This window comes from Bacillus rossius, chromosome 11 (assembly GCF_032445375.1).
Source record: "Bacillus rossius redtenbacheri isolate Brsri chromosome 11, Brsri_v3, whole genome shotgun sequence".
Classification (NCBI taxonomy): Eukaryota; Metazoa; Arthropoda; class Insecta; order Phasmatodea; family Bacillidae; genus Bacillus; species Bacillus rossius.
In genome coordinates, this window is record NC_086338.1 from 8,177,426 (window position 1) to 8,200,230 (window position 22,805).

Consider the following 22,805-nt stretch of genomic DNA (forward strand, 5'->3'; position numbering starts at 1 on the left):
AATAAAAAATAAAGAATCGTCTATCGTGTCAAGTGGTTAAACTTTATTATCCATGCTTACAGTAAATTATAAATGGTCACATGTGGGAAACAAAAATTGTGCCAATTTAATTTTAGCGCAATCAGTGACGCCGTATTAAAAACTGTGTTAAACTTTGTCTTTACTTATTTCACCAAACGCTGTGTCGAGTTGCTGAGTGTGTGTGGCTCGGATCGCAAGTGTTATATTCCCCAGCCTCTGGTTAAAGGTCGGGAGACAGCTACACTTAAACATTTCCGGGACTTGTTTACTACCTCACGGCAAAAGTAGTACAGTATGGTTCACGTAAGTATTGGACCACTGGGAATTCCTGGGCAAAGATTAAAAATACGCTAGCTGATTTACTTTACTATTTAATGTTACAACATTATACAAAATTAAAAAGATGCACGTGTATAATACAATAAATTAGCCAATAATATTACATCTGTAGGTTTAAGTTGTAACAAAACATTTATATACAGATGTCCAGTAAAGTACCAATTAAGATTCTGGAGTGGAATTTGAACACTGGACTACCTGATTTTGCCTTGTACGCAGGGACGTTGCTCAGTCAAGTGACTCATGCTCTGCCTGTGTGCTGCGTGAACACAATCCCTCCCCCACTCCCCCTCGTCCTGTTTCTGCCCGCTCTAATCTGTACCTCTCTCCATATTCTATTCTCGGCTCGGCACAAACCCCCCCCCCCCCCCCCCCCAACAGAAAGGCTTGTCGACAACCAAGCTTATCCAACATCAATCCCCAGCCGAGTCACGCTGGATAAATAATGTCGCTGGACGGTGGGCTTTATCAGGTCCCCTGTCCGATGCGACATTTGTGAGATAAAGCGACGTTATGAACTAGTGTTTCAGAAAATATCACTGGGCTGGTTTGGACCATAATTTGAAAACCCTACAAGATAGAGGAATAATGTACGGTGATATCTTCTTTAGAATTTCACTGCGGACATTTTCAACGCCTAGGCTTTTTTCTGCCCGATGCTTAGTTTGTTAGTTACAACACAAAATATCCTAATCGGCTGTCAACCATTTATTCCATTATTATTATTATTCATTTCTGACTGGGGGACATGGTTTGACCCGCTATATACCCGATTCCGCTATCAATCGGGGCAACATAGTTTGACCCGCGATATACCCGATTCCGCGATCAATCGAGCCGCGATATACCAGGAGTTTACTGTACATTCTTAAAACACACAGCAAGTACAACTGTCAACCCTAAAATACATAAAAACGGTAAAATATTCTTAGCGAGAATTTTTAAGTAATGTAAACATCCACCAACCATCGTTTATAAAACATATTAATAATGATAAATACACATTGTCTCACTATACTCTCTCAAAATGTAAACACAGCTTAAAACATTGACTTATAAAGATATATTTACATACATGAAAACAATTTAAAAGAAAAATATTTAGATAGGAGGGCAGGGGTCTTGCAACGTTACAAATTTAAGAGTGTAGCAGTAATTCCATATATGCCATTGTTAATTAGTATAGACTACACCTTAAAAGCTGATTTTTTTTTCAGCCAATGTTTTATGATGCAAAGTTGGTAGGTGCCTCAAATTTTGTTCGCTTGGCAAAGACTTTTGGTTACCATTCTAACAAGATTGGTAGCTAATAATTAATTATTACATTATATTTCCACTAAATGTTGTAATTTTTTGCAGATTTACAAGGCTCAGGCTTTGAGATATTTCATGTTTCTCTTACTTTGATTTAAAACGAATTGTTGGAGTGGTAATTAAAGTAGATTTATATTGGGGCATGTGTATGTGCAATTCTTAACTTTTTCATTTCTTCAAATTACAACATTTGTTATTTGGTGCAAAGTTAAATTTCAAATGATATTCAATAAATAACAATTATTGCAGATGAAAAATATTAATTATTGTTACAAAGAACTACATATTGCAATGAATATATAGTTCTTACAAGTATAAAAGAATTAAATTCTCTATAAACACAAAAAAATTTCTTAATGTAAAACAATAGCCTGGAATCTTGTAACAGGTAAAAATGTGCATTGTTGCATTTTATGTGAAATAGAGCTTAATATTTTGTATCTTTGTTATTTTGACAACAGACCTAAGGAACAAAATAGGAAGCTGTGTAAGTGGCCAATGTGTGCAGGCGATACTTAACCATGTAAAGCGGTGAAGCCAAACTGGCAATCTCCACGACAAGATGATTCTGTTAGTAGGGATAAATGATCTGTTGGTGAGTTTGCCCACTGTATTTGATGATCAAATCTGTCATTGCTATGCACATACATTATTATAGCTACAACCAATTTTGTTGTCCTTTAGAAGAGCGCTAACATGGTGCACAAACAAGAGAGCTTAACATTCATTCTTGTATGTGTTTGTAATATCATTCATAACATACACTGTTTAATGTAATGAATTTATATTACTCATATTGACACTATTATTAATTAGAACTTTGATGTAGATTGAATTACTTTTTGGCCAAGTAAGGATTTCAAAACTAATTCTAGCAAACAAAATAAAAAATTTTGTTTTTGCAATTCTTCTTTCAGATGGGGACACCCCAATGAAAACTCAGGACAGTTCTGAGGAGGCTCCTTCGATTTCTGACTATAAGAAGGAGTGTGCTTATTTGCACGGTTCCCCCCTTCCCGCGACTGTGGAAGTGCCCAGAGAAAAGGGCAAAAATATTGGATATCAATGAATTCATTAGGGGAGATGTCGTTGCCATCAATGAACAGATCTGCTACGACAGATCACAAATGAACTGTGAGTAGTTATTTATTTACTTATTGATTTAGTAGATATTGTTAAACACTGTGTGCCATCGGGTAAGACAGCTGACTCATGTAAGCATCAGGCCAATTCCATCCATGTAGAAAATGTCTCTAATGGGGAACATATCAATTATAATTTTTAATACATTCTTTACCAACCTTGTATTTGTAATGAATTTGACAAATTCAAAGAAGGTCAATTCTTTATTTCATAAACAGGTGTTTATCGCTAATTATTTTATTTAAATTTTTCTGTTTTTAATAACGAAATGTAACAAAAAAAATGTGCTTATTTATTTTTATTTTTTTTAAGAGCTGTACACAATAACTGTATGAAAGTTTGGCATGAGGAAAAATTGTAACAATTAACCCTTCAGTGTATGTTATTGCATAATAATTTGCAAATCTACTGATGTCCTGGCCTATGGGAAACAATGAGTAACGTAATGTGTAGGCTAGGTGAGTTTAACAACTTCAAAAACAATATGAAAAAAATATTGCTGCCAGATATTTGAATGGACAATTGTTGCTGCCAAAAGAAATTGTTACTTAACAGGTCCAATTGAAGATGTCAGGCAAACTAGTAATAATCTATAAGAAAAATTGTTCTTTTAAGGAATTATACCATGATATTATTTATAACAATGAAATTGAAGTTTGTGTTTAAATTAATTTTTTTTAATTGTAATAATTATACTGTGAATTCCTTTACTATAACAAATTGATATTTCATCATTAAAATTCCTGTCATACATGGAAGGCGCTTCAGGTATTAATAAATTATTGCAAATCTCTTCAGCATACATTGCAGGCAATAACTTCTTTGTTATTATATTGTGCTGAACATGTAAATTGTATTCTCATTGTTATAGGTCACCCACCTTTAGGTTTTATGGATTTGTTCGGACCATTTTTGGAGAATGGGCAACCAAGGAGGAATTTTTTTGAAAGGTAATATGACACACCAATACTACAATCATTATCTGAAAATACACTACTCATAACTGTAATAACCCTTTTTAATTAGTGAATGATGTTCACGTGGTAGGTATGTCACCGTTGTTTTGAGATAGCAAAATTTAACTTCCGTTAAATATATCCTATCCCACTATCGTACTGTCCTACTAATATTATAAATGTGAAATTGAATTAAATATGGCACAAAGTTTGTCATGTTTTACAGTTTGACTTGTCTGTTATGATAGCGCAAGCCCCAAGTGCGCCACCCATCCTACATAATCTATGGGGAGGAAAATTAGTTCGCCACCCACCCCTAGATGGCAGACAAAGGATAATGTAAATTAAGAAAACTTTGTCAACCTGCCCAGCATAATTCAGGACAAATATGTAAATACTAAGTGTTGTAACATAAAGCCTTTGAATTATACAAGTGAATGTAAATATTATTGTAATTCTACTATGTATGCACAGGTATGGTCCAGGTGTGCCCACCCTGATGAATATGTACATGCATTGTATATTTACTCTGGCTGAGCTAAGCCAGGCAGAAAGCTCTTCCCAGTAATTTCTGGGGAAATAAAATTGGCATAACACTTGAGCAGGATTTATTAGGTAGCGACCTCTCTGGGGGACCGCTTCTACCTCTCCCTGCTCGGGGATCGCTCCCGCTCCTCCCCTCTGCCCCTCCATGCCAAAAAGGGCCGGCCGTAAGCGCTCTCGCCAGCAGGGACGACCCCGGAAGGAGACATCGGAGGAGCTGCTGAAGGGCCGGCGGAACCCAGCTCTACATACCATCCCGAATCCCTTGGACAATACTCTCCTGTTCCCTAGTCCCCAGGGCACTCGCCCTCTGCTCAATTCCTGTTCCCTCATCCCCCTACCCCAGTCTCCCCCACCGGCTCTCCCGTGCATCCCCTCATCACTATCGCAGTTCCTTCTCTCCCCGAAGCCCTATACGGCCGGTGACAGCCGTCGGGACCCGCGGCCGCAGCCCATCTCGGCCAGACTTGCTGCACGGCTGCAAGAGCTCAGACGCCTGATCGCGTCACTCATCGGGGGTTTTACCCCCACCTGAACCACTCCAGGGTCCCCCGCAGAAGCCCGGGACAAGTCAAGTTCATAACATGGATTAACACATAGACCACATATGAAACCAAACTTCAATTTAACATTTATTTGTTTCAATTTTGATAGCTCACAATTAGCACACATGGACCAATAATTATTTAATAACTTAACAAGAAATTATAGCATTGCATTGTATGTGTATTTCATTCTAAGGTACTATATATGTATACAAACAGAAATACCAGTGTTTGACAGTCAGCATGTTGATGTGAAATCTAATGTAACTAGTATATGTTATCGTAAAACAAAGATAAAAGCAATTTTGGTAAATAATGAGGCCACCCTAAAACTCTCTGCATTTTACAATACATTGTTGCAATACTACATTAGTACAGGGAAATTTAACATGTATCTAATAACATTTCAGCAATCAACTTAAATGATTGTACACATTATCAAATTTGCATAGTAATTGTGTGTACAGTGAAACATTCCATATGTGATGCTAATTTTTGTATTACAGGGAAGGTCTCCACTTTAATAAGAAAGGTTTCCAATACGTGAAGTGGATTTTCATGCAGCAGCCAATTATTAGGTAATTTTATTTTATAGGTACCGTAAAACGGGGTGAATAGAAACAAAACTTCAAAAAAATGTTGCTGTTTCATAATGAAGGGAAAATGTATCGGTAAGAGGTTAATAATTCTTTTGCAGGTTGGCTAAACTATAAATTTTAAAAAGAAATGATTGGTAGCACTGTAACTTATAAAATTGATGAGGGATTTATGATTGTTGGGTTTACGAGTGTTTTGTAACCTTCAAAACTTTACATGTAAGTACAACACAACATTTCTTTGTGCAGTTTCAATCCAAGTTTTTTTTTAATACTTATTCACCCATAAAGAGATGTCAATAATATAAAATTGCATAAATGATTTGATTTCCCTGTAACATATTTTTATTCACTAAGGTTATGTCACACATTTTAAATGTGCAGGGTGAACAGAAACACCAACATTCATTGGTTCTATTCACCCCACATATTCATAACCTTAAATTTTCAACTCTATCACTACTATGTTATTTGATTGAAGTGTTATAATTGAAAGTATTTGAAATGTGGTATATTTTAGAATGACCAAAATTATAAACGTCTCAAACCGAGCAAAGCAAATTCACCAGAGGCCTTAACGAAGGCAATTACGGACATAGACAATGGCCTCAGTTTTTGACAAGCAGCGAAGAACTACATTGTTCTGTACAGACACCACACAAAGTGTGGCACTAAAAAAAAAAAAAGAGGGGGGGGGGGGGGGACAAACTGCTCTGAGTGAAGATGAGGAAACAACACTGGTGAGTCGTCTTATTACTTGTTCTGACTGGGGATATCCTATTGATTCATGGACTTTAAGACTCTTAGTAAAATAATCACTTGATCGTCAGGGCAAAACTTTCAGGCAATTAAAAGACAATATGCCTGGTTGGGATTTTGTTGAAGCATTTATGAAATACACGCGTCTGAATTGTCATCAAGGTTATGTCAGAACATCAAAAGGGCAAGGGCAGATATCACCCCACAAATGATAAATGAATATTTTGACAGGCTGGAATCAGAACTTAGATATGTCCTCCATCACATGTTGTTAATTATGACGAAAGCAACCTTTGTAATGACCCAGGCAAAACCAAAGATATAACTAGATGGGGTTGTAAGTATCCTGAAAGAGTTATGAACTCTTCCAAAGCATCAACCTCAGTGATGTTTTCTGCTATAGGGGATGGTGTTATTTTGCCCCCTTATGTTGTATTCAAATCGTTACACTTGTATGAAAGTTGTCGAGAGGGGGGGGTTCTGATGGCTCTAGATATAATCGAACTAAGAGTGGTTGGTTCGACAGCTTCTGTTTTTCAGATTGGGTTGATACAGTAGCCCTTCCCTTTTTGAGACGTTTAGATGGTAAAAAGTACCTGATTGGAGACAACCTGGCCAGCCACCTATCACTAAATGTTGTTCAAAAAAGTGCAGAGTAACGTCCATTTAATTTTTTTGCCACAAAACTCTACACATCTTACACAACTGTTAGATGTGGCATTTCTCCGTCCGATGAAAATTACCTGGCGTAATATTCTTCTAGATTGGAAAAAACTACCAGGACAAAATGAATCTACTATATCAAAAGCTAAGTTTCCTCGCTTGCTAGGAAAACTGTGTGAAACATTTAAGAAGGAGAATGTTATTTCTGGGTTTCCCAAATGTGAAATCATTCTTCTGGATCGTAAAAAGGTTCTCAACTTGCTACCATCAATTGATGTTGGCGAAGTCAACCAACCTCAAACACCAGAAGTTGACATCAGCACGACTCTCTCCTGTTGTTGCCATTGACCAATACTTCAAGGAACTACTGATTGTACTGAGACACTCTGAAACACCACAAACTAGGAAAAAAAAAAAGGGTAAAAGTAAATGTTCAGGCTGGAAAAAATGTTTCCGTTGATGATTTTTCAGTGGAGGTTGATCCAGATCAGAATACTGCCGAAAAGCCTAGCACGTCTGAAACCAGTACTAGGAACTCCCAGAACAGAAAAGTAAGTTCTTCTGTTAGAAAGCCAACTAAACGATCTAGATATCAATCATTGACAGAATTCCAGACCTCATTCTATCTACTTGTACCCCTACCACTTATGAGAACCTCATTATTCAAGCAATTTATTTACCTGAATTATTTGAAAATAGCTGCGGTTACCATTATTTAAAAGGTTGATTCAGATAACATTGAAAATTGTAGGCCTATATTACTCCTGAGTACAATAACTAAATTTTTTTAATTGATATTAAAAAATAGAATAACACAGTATTTACTCAAATTTAATCTTCTAAGCAGTTTTCAACATGGTTTCCTACAGGGTAAAAATACTGAATCTGCTCTGGGTTAATTTATTAATGATATCTTAACCAGTAATGAAAAGTCTATTGATACATTGGGAATTTTTCTCTATTTATCAAAAGCGTTTGATACTGTTGACCATCAATTATTACTGGAAAAACTCGATAATTTGGGGATAAGGGGGATTGCAAATGACTTATTGAAATCATACTTAACAAATAGACAACAAATTGTAGATTTCTAGTATAAATAATAATAATTTTGTAGACCTATATCAGTACAAGCCTTTGCTCATTGCTTCAGGTGTTTCACAGGGAAGTGTTCTGGGTCCGTTATTATTTATTATCACATTAATGATTTGGTACTTCAACTAGATGATGTATCTGTTGTTGCATTTGCAGATGATACAAATATACTAGTTAAACCCAGTGAGTTACTGTTCATAGAAGATGTGGCAACCAATGTTTTATCTGAATTAAATTCCTGGTTTGCTTCAAACAAACTTTCCCTAAATGTTGATAAAACAAATTGTATCTTATTTTCTACAAAAACCATGTTAAATAAACCAACAGTTCTAGTTGGAAACAGACAAATTAAGCCTTTTAAACAAACGTTGTTTTCTTGGTAAAAAACTTAACTGGAAAGATCATGCAACATATTAATAAACTAAATAGTTCATGCTTCATGTTAAAAGAACTAACATCAATTATTTCGATTCAAAAGATACCGTATTCACCCGAAAATAAGACGATAGTTTTTTCCTTCTAGAGTATTCAAAAAATTGGGGGTCGTCTAACAACCGAGATCAAACTTTTTTTTGAAGATAGTTTTGTTGTATAACCTACCTATAATAACAAAGGCTGTTTATTATTTATTTATTGATTTATTAATACCCTCCAATATAACCCAAAAACTGAGTTTCCCATACGCCAAATATTGCAGCACTTCATGTTTTCGATAACTTCTTCATTAAAAATGCTGTAATGTTACTCCAACTAAGAGACGAGCATATAAGCAGCTAAGTAAACAATTGCCATGCTCTTAGATAACACAATACGGACGTGTATATGACACATTCTCTGCTGCATGCTGTAGCCATGTTACAGGCTGCCAACATCGCAAAGCGAAAGATCAGCAGTCCCATCAATATGGAACACACTTCGTGTACTTTTATCTTTGAAGTGGCATATGTTAACGATACATATTTATCTATGGTGGACGGAAATTGCATTGTTTATTTGTGACGAAGTCGTTTTCACATTCGTTAATCGTTATGACTGACCACGTGGAAAAACGAGATTCATGTGAGGAACGTGGTTGGGGCAGATGGGGTAGGAAACAGGCACCTCAAGCTGGGAGGAAAGGTGGTCGGGAAGTACCTGCAAGTACTGTATGCGCAGTCACTGGAAGAGTGACAGTTGCCGAGGCAGTGGAAGGAAGCAGTGGTGGTGCCCATCTATAAAGGGAGTGGGAACAAGGCACACCCGGCCAACTATAGGCCGGTCAGCTTGACGTCAAACGTAGGCAAGGTGATGGAGAGGCTGGTAGTGAGGTATATAGTAGAAACGGTGGAGGAAAGGGACTGGATGGATGAGAGGCAGCATGGCTTCCGGAGGGGTTACTCCTGTGAAACGCAGATGGCGGGGCTGCTGGAGGACTTGGTGGAGGCAGTGGATGAGGGAAAGCAGGTAGACTCTATTTTTATAGACTTTGAGAAAGCGTTTGACAGGGTGATGGAAAAGGTGGAGGGGTTGATAGAGGTCAGGAGGGTGGTAAATTGGACAGGGGACTTCTTGAGGGACAGGATCCAGCGAGTGAGAGTGTGTAAGGCATGGTCAGAAGAGGGAAATGTAACATCAGGGGTAACACAAGGCAGTGTCATGGGACCCCTGCTCTTCCTGATCATGATGAATGATGTAGGGGAGGGGCTGAAAAGTAGGCTGCGGTTGTTTGCGGAAAATTGTGTGCTCTATGAAACTGTGGGGGAAGGGGCGCACCTGGCAGAGGACTTGGAGAAACTGGAGTGCTGGTCGAGGGAAAATGAAATGGGGATAAACGTAGGGAAAACGAAGGTGGTGAGGTTCACGAGGAAGAGAAGGGTGAAGGGAAAAGTGTACTGCTGGAAGGGACAGGTGATCCAGGAAGCTGAGAAGTACAAATACCTGGGAGTGATCCTGCACAGCGACTAGGGTGGGGAAAGCAGGTCAAGAAGGTGGTGAAGAAGGGCAGGAGGGGATTGGGGCTGCTTAGCAAGACACTGAAAGGGACAGGAAAGAATGTAAAGGAAAAGGTGTACACAACATTGGTACGGCCAGTGTTGGAGAATGCCGCGGCGGTGTGGGACCCCTATGTGGAGAAGGAAATTGAGGAGTTGGAGAGGGTGCAGCGCAAGGCAGCGAGATGGGTGACAAATATGTGGAGAGAAGGGAAGGCGAAGGCAGGTTGGGGGAAACTCACCGACCATCGGTGATGATGAAGGAGCTGGGGTAGGACACGCTGCAGAAAAGGAGGAAAGTAGAAAGGCTAGTGAGAATGCATAAAGTAATTTGTGGGGGGGAGGGGGCTGGGGAAAGCTGGGAGCTAGGTTGAACAGAGGGCTGTATCGAGGAAGGAGAGATCATGAGTGGAAGATTCAGAGGGAATGGAGACAGACAGAGAGGAAGACAGGTGTTCCTTGTGAGGACGGGGCGAGAGGGGAACGAGCTTGAGGAGAGGACACGACACTGGATCTGGGAGGAGGAGAGGACACGACACTGGATCTGGGAGGAGGGAAGGACTTAAGAAGGAGGCTCCAGAGGGGAGAGGAGTGAGGGTAGTTGGGGGGGGTGGGAAACCTTTCCACCGGGCAAAATCCTAATTGCAGGCGTAAAAATTATTATTATTATTATTATTATTAATTGTGAAAGAGAATTGAAATAAAAGTGAAAGGAGCGGTTATGACAAAAATTTTAAAATGATGCCTGTGAAATATGCAGAAGACACCAATAACTGTGCGGCAGCTAGAAAGTATGGTGTTACAGTCAAATGTTCGGCGCTGGAGAATACTAAAGCCTCGAATACAGAATGCAAGCTCAACACGAGAAAATCTTTCCGTTGACTAGCAGTTTTGACTAGCAGTTTGAAGCAGCTATACTGTCAATGGCTGGCAGCAGGTAACCATGAAAAAAAAAAACCACAAGGTAAAATTAAAAAGCCAACTGTTGCACAACTGTGCAATTGGATCACGACAGCATGGAACAGGATCAGGCCTGAAGTTATTGTGAATGGCTTCAAGAAATGTTGCCTAACCAGTGCTATGGATGGCACAGAAGATGAGTTCTTGTGGAATGATGCAGAGAATTTGGACAGTGAAACCGATAATCATAGTAACAGTGGAGAAGAGAAAAATTTGTAATGTAATTAACTTAAACTGCCTGACGCAAGTAACGAGCTCCTTCACATCCGTAAAAATCACTTTTAGCTCATCACTACTGACAGATACAAGATTTTTCAGCTCACGTAAAACTTCCTTCTCGGGTAAATTTCCCCGAATTTTATCGAAAACATCGGTACTCTTCTTTTCAAACTGATGTAGATATGTTAGCAAATTGTTATTAAGATCCTGTGCGTAGGAGAGGCTGTTTTTTAGTAGACCAAAGTCTTTTTCTAAATTATTCGCTAATTGCATGTGCGGTGCCACCGGAAGCTACATCTATGTAATTCTTTGTGGCAGCATCTGCCGCATCACGTGGATCGGCTACACCGTGCAAACGTTTCCCGCCAACCTAACAGTGCCCATCTTCCGTAAGAGTCAGACATGACTGTCGCCGACGTTTATTACCGCCGCTCCCAAATTTGGAGATGCCCAAGTTCATTCTTTACGAAGGTCACACTATGAAGTGATCGAAGCCACAGCGATAATGACCTTTTTGTAGAGGAAAATCTTTACCTATTACTAGGAAACCATAACCATCATTGCTATTCCAACAGCGAGCACAAACATCTTTAAATTTATCGAATGACATGTCGGTTGTGACGTGCTCGTGGTAAACATGTTGAAGATTTAGAAGATCCATTTTAAATAAAATTATCAAATTAGCATTATCCCGAACCGTTTTCATGTTTGACTATACATTTGAATTAAATAAAAACAATCGCACAAGAAATGTCGCCCCATGGAAAAATACTGTTGAACTATTGCCTGTTTTTCACACCCGATGTCATCGAAAATTATAATCGAATTTGGGAGAACTTTGCTTGGCGGCACTACCTCTTCATTTTCACGAAATTGAAAAAATTTAATACCTTGAACATGAGACAAAACTTACGCCAAACGTTTATATTTTGGTTGTTCTATGCTATGCTATACAAATAAATATTCTCGAGACGCACTCTGTTAGGATGTTGTATAAGCAAAAGTAAAATACATGTTTTCCCGCTGTTTGAATGTCCGGCAATTATACATCTTATGGTATTCGGCAACAGAGGTCCGTGGCGTTGTTCTCATTTGCTTATCAAATCATCATGAATAATTTCGATCGGAAGACTGTCATGTTGAGGGATTACTTCCATCGTTAAAACTGAAGCGCAAAAAGTATAAAACCGTCTTATTTATACCCCCCAAAGTCATTACGCTGCTATGCGTCGTGCTAGAAGGTGAAGGGTTAAGGACTTATTAACTCTGCCATAAATAAATTACCTTTCGAGCTACATTTGCCAACTTATCAGTACTGTGGGCCCGGTACAAAACTTGAAAAATGTTTAGCACGCGGAGACCCAGGCAAAAATCAATTAGATAGAGCATGCAAAGAACACGATATTTCATACGCAAAGAGTAACAATTTCGAGAACAGACATCAAGCGGACCGTTTTTTAGCACTTAAAGCTAAACAAATTGCACAGAACCCTCAGACTATGCTAGGTGAAAAGATCGCGGCTTGGAGCGTAAGTAAAGCCGGCATAAGAGTCGCAAAGAAAAAAAATAAGAAAAATAAACGTGATAAAAAGGGCGGTGTTATACCATTTCTATTTCCAGCTCTGGCAGCGCTCAGTTCTTTGATCGGAGGTGCAGCCGGAATCGCAAAGAGCGTGACAACCGCTAATAATCAGACAAAATTGTTGCAACAAAATGCACAACATCACAGACGTATTCAGGCCTTAACAAATCGAACCAAAAATGGTGCGGGGTTTTTTTTTAAGACCCTTCAAAGCCTTGGGAGGGGGCGTCGGAGGAAGACGCCGCCGCCGGAAGCGGAAGGGGTGGCAGGGAAGGGTGGGACGCTTTTAACCCTGCCAGATGGCCTCACGCGGGGAAGGGACGCTCTCGCCGCAGCGACTAAGAAAGCAGTAAAAAAAAAAGAGGAAAGGGTGATTTTAGCCTTGCCTCACAGACTGCTAACTAACACGGATTTAGAAAATTCGGTATTCAAGTTGAAAATCAAAAATTTCCGAGGCATTTTCATGAGAGATAACTTACCTTTAAAACCGAAACAGTACGAGTGTGGTATAATTAATCTAGACGTATCTACTGGAAAAGGAACGCACTGGGTTGCATATAAAAAGTCTGGCAGCACTGCACTGTATTATGACAGCTATGGAGACCTTAGACCGCCTCCGGAAGTAAGAAAATACCTGAAAGACACAATTTTAAGTTACAATTACGATAGACAATAGATAATCAAATCGTGGAATTGCGGTCATTTATGTTTAAGATTTCTCGTGTCTGCGTATAAGAAGCAAAAGAAATAATTTCAAACAGCACAGATACACCAGCCATTGATGCGTCCAGTCTATACCAGAGTGCAGCATATCCTGGTGATCCATACTGTAGTGCAAGCTAACCTGAAATGTCAATTTCACTTATATTAACGGGAAAAAATTCGGAATTGCGGTCCCCACCCCTTGACCTTACGAATGGAGAGTGGCAGATTGGTCTAATCGACTTTCAAACATACCATTCCATTCCGAACGTTGACGAAAAAATAAAAAAAATTCCGTTTTTCGAAAAACAATGGTTCTGTGTCTCAAATTATTCTTCCCGTCGGAAGTTATGAAATTTCAGATTTGGAAAGTTACATCAGAGAACTGTTACCACATGATGCGACATTTATTTTGAGAGGCAACACTATTACTTTGCAATGTAATATGCATTGTAATTACGATATCCATTTTACAGGAAGCGATACAATCGGAAAAATGCTCGGTTTTGAACCTAAATTTTACGTGGCAGGTTGAATGCATGAGTCAACACAACCGGTCAATATTTTCCCTGTATCGGTCATACGTATAGATACAAATATCGTGGGCTCCAGCTATTTAAACGGACAACCTAGCTTGAGCATACACGAGTTTTACCCCAGCGGCCCGCCTGGTTATAAGGTCATCGAAGTACCTAAATCTGTCATATACGTTCCTGTGATCGTTAAACGAATACACGAGTTGTCTGTGAGGATAGTCGACCAAAACGGAAAGCTCATAGATTTTAGAGGCGAAGAGATAACGTTACGTCTGCATTTAAAAAAAATATGGGAGTAAATTACTTTGGCATTCATAAAGGATCCGGCAGTTTCGAAGGCAGACCCAAAGCGGTTAACACATAAAAATATACGTTTTCTCAAGAAACTAGGATTCAAAGTATTCCAAAATGGATTCCAACATTCTCCAAGTCGACCAGCCAATTCAATTTGAAAATGATATCACGAAAACGGAAATACATAGCTACCGGCCATTCATTTTGGGTCCTTATGATTTAAATTCTGAGATACCTATTGCAATCCAGAATTCTGATATTTATTGTCTGCCGTGCAAAAGCCTGTTAAGAATCCGCGGAAAATTCGTCAAACCGGATGGCCAGGCCGCTACATACGCAAAAATTGTCAGAAATAGAATTTTACACATGTTTAACAGAATTGCATACGAGGTAAATAATTTACAGATAGATGAATGTCGCGACGTTGGATTAGAGACTACGATTAAAAACTATCTTTCGCTAACGCCCAGTGAAAAAGCAGTTTCCAAGATGGCCGGCTGGGGCTTTTCTGACGACTATAGTGTACCCATTAATGCAAACGGCAAGTTTGTAATATGCGTGCCTTTGAGTTATCTCATGGGATTTTTCGAAGACTATAAACACGTCGCCGGTGATAAATCAAAGTTTGATTATGTTGACATTAAGAATGTCAAAGTTTTTTTGAATTCGGAATCCTATCCGTACACAAAACTGGATAGTAATTTTCCTAATAATAGCTATCTGCTGGTGTATAACATGTACGCGGAATTTCATGTCTCATATTACGGTCGTCAATCATCACCACTTCTCGACCCGGATAAATTTAAAGATATGGCTCCTCTCTTTGTGTTTGATGTGTCTAAACAGAACGATAAGATGATTGGAGGAGTCGTGTATTGTAGAATAGAAATTACCACATGAGAAATATTCCCGTTGGCACGCAAGCATTCGCACTAATTCTGCACGATCGATTGGTTTCGTATAACCCGAGAGACAAATCTATTAAAATTCTAATGTAATGTAATGTAAGTGATAACGCAGACTTCCCTGGGACGTCATGCTGTATGCCATCCTCCAGGGCTGTTTTTCTCAGCACGATTTCTTCTTAAAAGAGATAAGCCTGGCAAATGAGGAAGGGGAGATAATTACGAGAACATTTCAGCCGCCATACTCGTGGAAATACCTCCACAGAAATTACCAGAAAACGAATTCTTGGTTAACTAGACATTTCCACGGCATCCATTGGGATGATGGTCTGTTTCCGTATTCTTCGTTGCAAAATATTCTGTCAGGACATATTAGCATAACTGTAATGGTGGCAGGCGTAGAGCAAAAAAGGTGGCTTGTAAAGTTGTGCAAAAAACATGTTAATATTAAGGATGCTCAGACCGAGCTCGGATGTCCGTCACTGAAAGAATTGAATAAAATGTATACGCAAGATAATAACCGTGCACGGCCCGTTACGTCACGACATAACGCCGCGCTGCTTAGGGCTTGGGCGTTGGAGCATTGCCAAGCGACGCCAGACCCTGGTTGCTCCCCCGATGCTATAAATGGAACGCGTCGCTCGTAGGGAGCCTAAAGCAACTCTTTGTGCCAGTGTTCACGTCCCGATGCAGTTCAATCCGGCAACTTCGTATCGGGATGTGTTGCTCGGCTGCGGTCAGGTGATCTTTGAGACGGCGGACGGTCGGCAGTGGTTGCACGTGTGCACAACGTTGGGACACCTGGTTCGCGACGACGCAGACGAGGAAGTGATAGAGCTGCCTTGCACTCAGCAAAACTGCAGCGTAAGACTCCTACGGCCGGACACACACCTCCCATGCTCTCCGGAAACTCTGCTCGTCGAGGCCGCAGATGAGGTGGTGCAGGTGTGGCCCGGCCAGGAGCAAGGTTTTGTTGAGTGCGAGCTGCAACGTCCCAACGACACGGTGGTTGCCTGGAGTGAATCGTGTGATTCGTTCACAATTCAACATTCCTCGACGGGGGCAACCACTCGTGGACTGTGCCGTGCAACCCGGACATCTGCGACCTCTACACCGCGGTCGGCTCCGCCGAGGAGGAGGACGCCGAGGACGCCGACCAGGTGGCCCTCCTGTGGTACCGCCGCACAGTGCGGCTGATGGCCCGATGTGCGGCCAAAAGTAGAAAAAAAAGTTTCTAGTTGGGTTTTTTTTTCATCATTGTGTTGGCTAAAGGGATCCCCTAAGAAACGGAAACCGTTCCCAGAAACGACCCTTTCCCAAAATCCCCTCCACAATGCCAGTCGGAATGTGGCCTTCGTCCGAGCGCTACGTTGTGGTGGATACAGAGGGGCAGTGGACGCTTTCGGTTTTTGAGATAAAGCAAATCAAGCGGAACAAAATGGATTCAACATCTGAAGGTTAGTCAAATGTGTAGAAAAAATTCTAGTATTCAACTGTTAAATTAAATAGAAAATTATAAGAAATAGAAATATAAGTGCAAATTTATTATTTTTTTTATTAAGAAATTATGAATTGTTAGATAAAAAAAGTAATAGATTGCCGTAAAATGCTGTTTTAATTTTTATTGGAGGTTATACATAAAAGTATTATCTACTGAATAAATTAAAATTCAGCTGCCTTTACCTGCCCGTTGAATTTGTATGCATTTTTTTCATAAATGAAGTAGGATATTCGGTTCAAGTGTTATAATAATAAATGAAAGAAATAAAGCATACAAATAAAAACATTTAGAGAAAACAGACAGAAATATACATGTATTAGCTTATATCTCACGGCTTCGCTATGGATTTTTTTTTTTACTTTATCGGCATATTTTCAATAAAATTTTTATACCAATCAATTTACACTTTTGACAAACATCTTTTTGGTTAAATTTTAGAGGGAAAAAAACGAACAAATCAAGCAAACAAATGAGAGTTGTTGATTTTTCTACTCTTATTAATTATATTTTGTTTACTAATTATTATTATTTTACATATGTCTCGATATTATGTTGGCAAATTAAACTTAAAATTAGCTTATAATTCAAGTATAGTTGTTTTGTTAGTTAGTTATAACCTAACAAAGGTAAACATGTCTACAGCTTTATATAATAATATAGATAATATAATATAGGAAGCAAAAAGAATAGGTATAGATTGAGAAAGAAAGAGGGGGAGGAGATATATGCAGTGAACAGGGGATTACTGACACAGCAAGATAATCGCCTCTACAAAGTGAATGTAATTAAATATCAATTAACTTAAAATATTGGATTATGATTTGTTGTATAAATTTTTAAGTGATTAATTTCATCTGAGGTAAGTTATTCACATATGTTCCATTACTATCATATAAAACTTATATTTGTTTTTTGTTTTTTTTTTAGGTTTCAGTAGTTCGACTCAATGTGGCTTTACGAGACTGCACTTTTTTAATGTCATAAAAAATATTTTAAAAGATGACATGCGACTGAAGCACTCATTTATTCAGCAACAAGTAAATTGAGGTCCGAAGGAAAAAGTGATTTTGCAAAAGTGGTGCGAGATATCTCAGAAGGTAGTCCTACTAAAGCTACACAGTATAGAAGATCTTTGGACTCCGCAAATACTAATCTACCTTTCACAAATGACGAAGCTTTATCATTATTTATAGAACTTGGTTTATCACAGAGTAAATATCAGCAGCTACGAAATGCTCATTTGCAGAAAAAATCAAAGATGATTCCATCATATAAACAGCTACAGGAAGCAAAATCTAAATGTTATCCAGTTTCAGAGATTTTTATTACTGAAAATGAAGTAGAAGTGAAATTGCAACCTCTATTAAATCACACAACTGAACACATTATTCTTAATCAAATGGAAGCTATACAAACTTTATCAAAGAATATACTCAAAAATTTAACTCTAATTGGTAAGTGGGGCTGCGATGGTAGTTCAGGGCACAGTGAATATAAGCAAAAGCTCAACGAAAATAGTAGTAGTGATGAAAGATTTTTTTTTTTTACGTCTTATGTCCCATTGCAACTTGTGCACGTAGACACCTTGACAAAGGAAACTACTGTAGTCTGGAAAAATCCAAGACCATCATCACCAAGATTTTGTCGATTGAATTTGCAAAAGAATCAGTGGATTTAACAAAAAAAAACAACTGATTATGTAGAAGAGCAAATAAAAAATTTAAATCCATTAGAAACTACTATTAACGGAGAAAAGGTTTGTGTTAAATATATTTTGACGTTGACAATGATAGATACTAAAGTATGCAATTCATTGTCAGATACAAAATCTGCAATGCGTTGTTATCTATGCAATTGTACATCTAAGAGTTTTAACAATATAGATAAAATGTTACACCAGGAAATTGTTACAGATCACTTAAAATTTGGTCTATCGTCTTTACATTGTTGGATTCGGTGCTTTGAATTCTTATTACATTTGTCTTACAAATTGGAAATCCTAAAATGGCAGGCTCGTTTAAAAGAAAAAAAGAATCGGTCGAAAGAAGGAAAAAAAATATACAAGCAGCTTTTAAAACCGAAATGGGCTTGAATGTTGACAAGCCAAAAGCCGGCAGTGGAACTTCAAACGATGGTAACACTGCTCGACGTTTCTTTGAAAAATATCAAAAATCTGCACAAATAACGGGAATTGATCAAGATATTATACATCGGTTTTATATTATATTGTAAGCCATTTCATGTGGTCATGATATTAATGTGGACAATTTTCGGAAGTATTCCGTGGAATTAGCTAAAACAATCGTCAAATCATTTGACTGGTATTACATGCCTACTTTAGTTCATAAACTTTTAATTCATGGCCCAGAAATATACAACATTCAGTGTTGCCTATCGGTCAAATGTCCGAAGATGCGCAGGAGGCCTGCAATAAATTTTTTGGAATTTATCGCTTACATTTTTCAAGAAAAAATTATCGTCAAAAAACAATGGAGGATGTTTTTAAAAGATTTTTAGTCGCATCTGATCCATACATATCCAGTTGTCGAAAGTTGCCTGTTAAACCACTCAAATCTTTGTCAACAGAAACCATTAATTTACTCTTACCTCCATTTGTAAATGTTCAAGAAGGTGAACAAAAAATTGTGGAAAGTAGCTCGGCCGATGAGTCAGGTACTGATGTAGAGGCTTCCGACTCTTACGATGACAATGAAAACTTTTTCTTGTAATTATTTTTTTTTTCACAGCCTTATTTTTTTACAGGGAAAATATATTATGTAAACGTAGAATTTCAGTGTATCTTATGAAGTCTATTTATACATATTATATTACAGTTGAAAACTCTTAATGTGTATATTACGATGACAATGAAAATTTTTTCTATAATTTAATTTTTTTCAAAGTTTTTTTTTACATAGAAAATATTTGTTAACGTAGTATTTCAGTGTATCTTATATAGTCTATTTATGCATATGACAGTGAAAACTTTTACTTGTAATTTTTTTTTCAAAGCCATATATTTTTTACATAGAATATATATATTGTAAACGTAGAATAGCAGTGTATCTTATGTAGTTTATTTATGCATATTATATTATGGTTGAAAACTCTTAATATGTATATTACTATGTTTAATTTTAATTTTTTTTTGTATCGCCATATTATATTCTGCCATTTAAATTTTTTAATTCTGATAACGGATTCGTAATCAGTGACACGAAAAAAACCCTAATACAAAATTTCAGATCGTTCCCTTAACTTTTCGACTTTTGGCCGCATAACGTGTCCTTCGGCCGCACTGTGCGCCGCCGTCGCGGCTGAACATCAACCGCCAGCTGCCACCCGCCCGTCTTCGCCAGTAACAGCTCCGGTGAGTGACGTCCGCCATGTTTCCACCCATCTGGGGCCGAGACCCCATCAAGACCAAGAGGGAAAAGGCTAGACACATCAGCGGGCCGTATCCCGCCAGCGTAAGGCTAGCTTCCGGTGAACATCTGGACGTTCCCATGCTGCTGTTCGAGGATGTTCATTATTTAAATACGAACCCAGAACAATTGAAGGGTTTCTGGCAAACACAACCAATGTCAAAAAATGCCAAAATTGAGGTATTTGTAGACTGGGAATAGCATTTGTGTCCTTTGTCTATGGACATTTCATATTCCACAAAAACATCCATAGTCACTAAGATACAGGTGCATGAAATTTTGGTACTTCTGCAAAAAATACCAATGTCAGTTGGCTTTCCAGTAAGAAAAACCATACTCTCATGACAATGGTTGTTTTTGCTTACAAGCTATAAACAGTCATGATTAACATTAAAAATAATATTAACAACATTATTTGCAATAAAGTACATATAAATTATCCTTTACATATAAAAACAATCATTGTTCATTAGTGTGCATATTGCAATTTATGGATTTTGTTTAATCTGGAAACTAAACTATTAATATTATATTATACTCTTCTATACTAATCAATCATATTGGAAAAAAATAAATTACATTTGAAATTCCCGCTAAGAAATGTTTAGTTCGGAAAACTTACACCACAGCGCTGTAATCAGCTTTCAATTCAGGCTTGGAAGCACCACTTCTATAGTCACGTCCATGTTGTTAAATTTTTTTTAATAGCAAAACTATTACTGCTGACCATCTAGTTCTACTGAGTGATGGATGCTCTGGACAGAATAAAAATCATACAATGGTCTATTTTCAATACATATTAGTTCACTGCCTCAATCTCTTCAATAAGTAACTCACATTTTTCCGATGAGGGTCCACTCCTTTCTTCCAAATGATCAAGACTTTGCACTGATTGAGAAGAAAAAGAGAACTACTTCACCAGAAGTACTAAACGACTGGAATGAAATAATCAGTAGCTGTCGCAGCCGATCATCTCCATTTAATGTCGTCGTTGTGACCAAGGAAATGCTATGATTTCAAACTTGCACAAGCTCCTTAGAAATTCCAAGACCATCCCTGACTCTCAGAAATCTTCGCCAGATGGAAATCGTAGATAACTGCCCCCATGTTTTGAAAAGGAATACATATTTTGGCCACTGGGATAAGTGCAACATTCGTAACAGAACTGTGCTTCCTAAAAGTATAGAAGTAACCCCATTGTATGGAGGTCCAATTTCTCTATCACCAGCAAATATGCAGGATTTAAAACGATTGTGGGCATTCCTTCAGAGGCCAGAAAGCAGGGTGTTTTACACACAGCTGGAAGAGAGTCCAGATTGTATTAGTGGCGATATTGATATAGATGAAGATGACAACAGTGATGGATGCATTGAGTGAAGACATTTTAGTGAACCATCACATTACTGTGCTATTTTCTCATTTAGTTTTCAATCATATGTGATGTAAAAATCAAAAGCAAAGAAACTATCAGAAATACATAAAATTAACATTGTCTATCAACTATTTTTTTTTAAATAAACTGATATATTGTCACTGTCTCAAATATACATGTACAAGTAATTAATACGTAGTTTATCAGGAGGAATATAACAAAAAAATTGGTGAATTTTAGGACTTTACCGCTTCGTAAAAACGTATGAAACGGGAAATTAATGATTTTATAAGTGTATGTTCCGCGAAAGTAAACCATTGTAAATATAGTACTTTCGGCGGGACCAAAATTAATCGGCGTATGACACGGGAAAATGTATGAAACGGGAACTTATCTTTGAGGTTCTACTGTAGTTGTATTTTGTACGATGGCGACTAAGAACTTAATTCAATACAAATGAACAAGCATTCCGGTATCGAAGTATCGAAGTATCGAAAATCCCATCACTACTCTGAATTAGTTATTGGTAATAAGACATCTCAGGTAGTTGAAAAACTATAAGAAAATTACAAACAGATATTTTTATCTGCAGTACGAACCTACTTTGTTAACTGCAATTCCCTCTGAAAAATGAAGTACTGGAGAAAGCAAAATGCAGTGATTTAAAACATAGAAAATGCCAAGTTTTCTGATATAACCTTTTTCACTAAAAGATTTCCATTCGTTTTGCCAGTTAATGATAATGAAATGAGAGACATTGCAGTTAATGAACTTCAAAAACAGTTCTCTTTACTTCAGCTGGAAAATACTTCATCTCTCTTCAAGAAAGAAGATTCAATTGATGTAAAGTGGAGTAGTGTGGGGAATATTGTAGGTGTAGATGGCCATAAAAAGTTTGACAGACTGTCAAAAGTAATCTTGTCGGTATTGATGATTCCCCACAGTAATGCTGAATGCGAGCGTGTTTTCAGTCTAGTTACTAAAAATAAAACCAAGTTCAGATCACAAATGTCGACCAAAACATTAGAGAGCATGTGTGTTATGAAATGCAACCAGTCAGGAGTTTGCTATGTACAAAACCTTTCTGAAAATATTCTAGTAAAAGCCAAAAAAACAACTGCAGCAATTACAACGGCAAGGTGGCACCAATTGCCGGAACCGAAAGTGCTTCTATTATTCGTTTTTATTCATCGGTTAAGACATGCATAATTTAGTACAGATCACTTTTTAAATAAACTTGTAGCAACTGTACTTAGTGATATCGTAAGGTATTCATGCATAGCATCTGGACTTGTAAGTATAAATGTAAGTAATGTTTTTAAATATATTTAAAACTTTGTTGAGCGATGAATATTGACTTGGATA